This window comes from Vigna unguiculata, chromosome 1 (assembly GCF_037176805.1).
Source record: "Vigna unguiculata cultivar grain cowpea cultivar isolate G323 ecotype 2 chromosome 1, ASM3717680v1, whole genome shotgun sequence".
Classification (NCBI taxonomy): domain Eukaryota; kingdom Viridiplantae; phylum Streptophyta; class Magnoliopsida; order Fabales; family Fabaceae; genus Vigna; species Vigna unguiculata.
The window spans coordinates 12,148,479-12,154,478 of record NC_140792.1 but is presented as its reverse complement, the minus strand read 5'-3'; positions in this window follow the sequence as shown (position 1 = coordinate 12,154,478).

Sequence of the window (6,000 nt, the reverse complement as noted above, 5' to 3'; positions counted from 1 at the left end):
TCTGTTCATTTTTTGTCATGTCAAATTTCTTTCAAACATGTTTAATTTTTTTATGTTTTATTAGCATTTCGAGTGTATATGCACACACATAAGTTACTTTACAAATGCCACTTCACATAGATGCCTTTTCATTCTATATATTACCTTATACTAATTCAACCGTTAAAGTAAATTAAAAATTCTCATTAAATATCATTTTATGTTTTTGTTATAACATTTTAATAAACTTTTGACTTTGAAAAGTGACTAAAATTATCAAAATAAATTCAATCCCAAGAAATTTCGAAAACCTACCAGATGAATTAGGTTAGGACTAAAATAGTTGTTTAAATTAAATTAAACTATTGTCGTTGGTGGCCAAAATTAACTTAAGTAGATCTATTCTATAAAATAGTAATAATATTTAAAAAATAAATGTAGTAATTTTATATATATATATATATATATATATATATTATAATTTATACATCAACTTAATTAGTATATCTACAATTAAATTAATTTAATTAATATGATATCAATTATATTTTTTTAAATTTATTTTATAAAGCAAGTTTGGTTGTAATTTATTTAAAATATTAACTAAGTTAACAACAATTTATTAAGTGGAATCAATATAACCAAACTAAGATAAGACAACTCATTTAACAATTTCACAACTTCAAATTCATTAAAAAAAATGAAAACAAAAGATCAAATATCAATTAAAGCTACCTACCTCTAATGCGAGATTATTTTAGCAAATAGAATGAAGGTTAACCACACACTAACATTATACAAAAAAATTCAAATTACTTTATGTCCATTGAATAAATTTTAATTTTAATTTTAATATATATATATATATATATATATATTTGTATATGAGAAAATTAACAATATATGAAAAAAATATGTATCCACAAATAGAAAGCTTTATATTGGAAGTGATATTCTTTTTATATATGCACATTAATCATATTTAGTATGTTTTTTTTTTTTTTAAACAAATACTACTCCAACAAAATTTTGGTTTTACTATTTTATTTTTAACAAGTAAAATGTATTTGTTATCCGTAACGTCCCATTTAATAATTAAATTTTAATTAAATGAAAGCGTCACACAATATAATATAATGAGCAAAGATTCGGAGTATTAACATCACTCCATATAATTATCCAAAAATATTCAGAGGAAACCAAGGCACACCAAAATGCTAATACAAAACAAAGTACAAGGATCGACAGTAAACGATTAATACTAAAAAACAGGATGATACATGGGTCATGGCCCTAAAAGAAAGCTGGAATCCAACCCAGAGAGGCTAAGCAGCGGAATCATCATTTCCATGTTGACCACGAGTAGTTCTCACATCTGCCCACATAAATGAATTGATGATCATCGCAAAGAGAGAAGACCACACACATACAACCAAACAAGCAAAGGGTAAGCTAGAGTAGAAAATAGTTTATTATACAGTTGCATACATCTTCATAATCCAAAATGCACATGTCAACCAATCATGTTATGACCCACACAATACACTAAGACTCGAGACACGACTCATCCGGATACATATAATTAGTCATATTCAACGGATGCTTGCACTTGTGGTGGCCTTCCCTACTCTACCGAGCTAATTGTTACAATATTTCTTTCTTCCACACGCAAGGTTAACCCTTAAAGTGTTTCAGGCCTTATGCTACTCTCACCACTTGAGTCAGTGCGCTCTATGTGAGATTAACTGACTCTTTAGAGTGTTAGGATGCAATCCTTACCTTGAATCTTTACTAAATTATATAAATGGGGCACCACCATGAATTCCCACTAACAAGGGTCATGGAATTACGTCCCGACCAACTGAGGCACCACCATGAGGTCTCACCTAGAGGCTCATGGAATTACGCCCTAACCACATACAAATCATATTTCACCACCCAAGTATGTAATTGTCACGCATACAAATCTCATGCCAACATTTATAACCAACCTTCATTTATATTCCATACCAAAACCATACCAAACTCATCATTTTTAGCCCATGAACCATTTCATACATGCAACATGCCCAAATCATGTTAAACTCATCCATCACAGGCCATAAATCATCTCACTCATACATAATCACCCAATTCATGCTTTAAAAGTATAATCAATCCAAACATATGGCCAACATCCAAGAACAGAGAAACAACAGAACAAGCACACTCCTCGCCCAACTCCTCACTCAGGCAGAAAGGTCTCACTCAGGCAGAAAGGTCTCGCTCAGGCGAGAAGGTCTCTGGCTCAGGCGAGCTCCTTTCGCCTAGGCGAGGGCTCGAAGAAAGGAATAATAGCGTTGTCATGTACTCTCGCTTAGGCGAGACCTCCTCGCTTGAACGAGATGGACTCTCGCTCGAAACAGGAGCTCGTCACCTGAGCGATAGCTCGCACAAACAACTTGGGCGAGTGACTGTTAATCTCGCTTAGGAGAGACAAGCTCGCTTGGGCGAGAAAACCAGAACCATCCATTGTTCGCTTATGCACAATTCAACCCTTTAACCACACCAATCACACAATCCATATTCATACCATCATAACTTCACTCAGGCATACAACATCACGAAAAGGCAACATAACTCATCAAATATGTCTTAAAACGCGAAATCCTAACTTCCTTTACCCAAAAAGAGCTAGCAAACTACTTCGACACCTAAGCCCACAAATACAACAGCTCCAAGAGCAGATTTAAGAGCTGAAAATATTGACCAAGACAAAAAAACAAGGTTAAACCCATGAATCTTTGTTGACTTACGAAAATAGAGTTGAAGGAAAGAGTATAAGGGCTGGTGGTCAACTTATGTGGAGTGGAACGAGCTTGTGCGAACTTGACAATGGCAGAGATCAAAACCCTAGCAGAGCAAGTGGTAGAAAAATCTAAGAAGAGGGGAGGCTGTTTTCTAAAAAATGAGAAGAATGAGTAGGGTTAGGGCAGTTTAGGGTCCTTGGTTCCCTTTGGGCTAACCCTAAGCTCAACTGATTTAGGGCAGCCCCTTTAAAATTAGGGTAGAATGAATAGTGGGCCTTACATTATCAAAAGTTAGTACTATATAATCAAAATCTGTAATATATTACAATATTAAAGCATATTATTACTATTTGAATCTTAAACCAGTAAAAATGCTAATATTAGTATTTATTACCATCATATTGATTTTATTAAGAAAATTATTTTTATTTTATTTTATTTTTTAAACAATAAAAATATATAAATGAATAATATATATAAATAAAATGGTGGGATGGTGAGAAACTTTCCTAAATTTAATATAAATAACATATCAATATAATTTAAAAATATATATATAAAAAATAAAAATAATTTTTTTAGGGAGTTATGACTTCCCCATGTCATATAACCAAGTACTCAATTAATTATTGTTGTAGATTTGCAAATTCATCAATGTAAAGTCTCAATTAATTTGTTGATGTTCTCACTTTTAACCAAAATACAGTTTAATTAAAAGTGAGAACTTTTAGATTATCCATAATAAATTCAACCAAAATACAATCTTAATCAAATTTTACTATACCTAATCATGTCTATTCTTTTATCTTCTCATCAAATAAAAAACTTAATTAATCAAAGTAAAGTCTTGACTAATTTTAGTTTGAGTAAATAGCTTTAACCAAAGTAAAGTCTCAATTATTGGCAAAAACTCATTTAATCACACGAAAGTTTCTAAATAAAATCTAAGTAAAGTCTCAATTAAACTTAAAAACCTTTGAACTCATATGATCAACATGCACATAGATATAAAATCATTACTTTTTACATGATTCAAAGATAAAAGACATAGATGAATGAACAACACAACAATAATGAAAAGAACAAAGAAATTACTTCGTTCTAACCTCAGAATTCATAACGAAATTACAATGGAACCAACTAAGAAGTTTAGAACTCTATAAAAAGCAAAAGTAAAATAAAAAGTGAAGAAGAAAGTAGAGAGAGAGAGAGAGAACGAAATTAGGCCCCCTAAGGGTTCCTACACTCCGAAGTGTCAAGCTTTTTCCTTTGCTTTCCCTTGGTCTCTTTATATAGGCCTTGATTGGAATTGAATCTTATATTTTCTATTGCTAAAATCTCTCAAATATCTTTTAAATTAAAGATAAAGATAAATATTATTATAAAAATCTTAATACAACATGTATCTTAATATACATTTCAACATGTATCTTAATATACAATGTTATTGGAGACATAATGAATATCAAATACAACATATATCTTAATATACATTTGAACATTGAGACTAAACTTCATTGATAAATATTTAAACATATGATTGTTTGTCTTTATTGCTTATGGTTATGTAAATAAGATGTTCAAAGGTTCATCATGATTCAATTAGTTATCAAATTCAACTCTAATTTGTTAGTTGTTATATTGAAGATATTTCAAAAGTCAATTTATACCCATTTGAACCACAAAAGATCAATTTATTTTAGTTTGGATTTAAATTTGTCTTCAAATCAAACCATTTTCAACCCTATAATACTTTTATGCTTGGTTGAAATCACTTTTTGTCTAAAACCAAACCATGAATAACCCCAATAGAAATAATCTGCAAACATTTGGTGGTTTGTGTCAAAATAGGCAAGAAAGCAATTCATGTTGCATGAATGAAGCTTTGGACAAGGTTTATGAATCCCATCACTACCGCACGGTGAAATAATGGACTTTTGTGGCTATGGTATTCCTATATGCTCACATTCCCTATCTTCAATAAGCTCTTCCTCATTCATATTTACATGAAAGTCAAATTAGGTGAATTCCAATTAAAAAATGGAATTTATCCATAAATACAGTCCAATAAACCTAAGATTGAAGGTGTTAAATATGAATATAAATATGCTTACCATATCCTATAAACATATACCCATTTGTTAAATTTTATTAAACTTGTTTTGAACAACCAAATTTTCTTATAGTTATCTCTAACCTTTAATATAGTCTTTTCAACTTTGCTTAGTTCCATTGGCACAAAATTACTGTTTCAAAAGCAACATGAAAACAAGTTTGCCTTCATTATTGCAATTGTAAATCCAATATATCTCTATTTACATAAACCTTTTTTCAACATCACAATATTGTGCTTGCCTAATTTGTATTGAAGGATCTTAAAAACAATATTGCCTTGTACTATTGCCATTTATGTTGTATTCACTTAGAAGGAAACACTATTACAATGGATGGAATGACGAGTGACATTTTTGTTCATTTCCACGGATTTGCGAGTGAGAGTGAGTAACGATTTGCAGGATTAATGGAAGATATAATCTTCGTTCAGGGGAGAAGAGTTGTGGGTTAATATTGTAGATGGTGGGTGGTATCACAAAATTACCCTACACAAGTATGCATAATTTCATGTTGTAGATGTTGTCTTTTTGGTTTGCAACGGTCGTCGAAGTGGGTGTTTGTTGTGGTGAGAGGCAAAGTAGCACCGTATGTTGGTTTGAAGAAAGAGGACAAGGAAGGTGTTGAAGGTGACGTCGTATTCGATGGAGTGGGCGATGTAGTCTGTTTTGACGACTTGTTCATTAGGCTCATGGCATCAACGATCACCCGCCGGGGAGGGATAGGTTGGAGAGGCCGAATTTGGTGCGGTCAAAAATGAGGACAATGTTGTTTGGAGGAGCTGCATGTCCATGGCAGAGAAGTTGTCACTAGTTGTAGCTGTTGGAGATGATGACACAATGTTCATGCTCTTTCTCAAACATATGTTGTTAATGTTTTCTTTTACGAATTTATTAGTTACAATGACAATTTTGTAATCTTTACTTTTTATGTATTAAAACATTTTTTTTGTCTATCACATCCATCAAATAATTCACAAATTTTCACAAACTTTACCTTCAAATCCACTCACTTTCATCTCCAAATGCCTTATAATAAACAACACAAACATTACCTTCAAATCCCCTTAAATTCATCCACTCACCCTCCTTCAAATTCATCTTTCAAAGTGAACACAAAC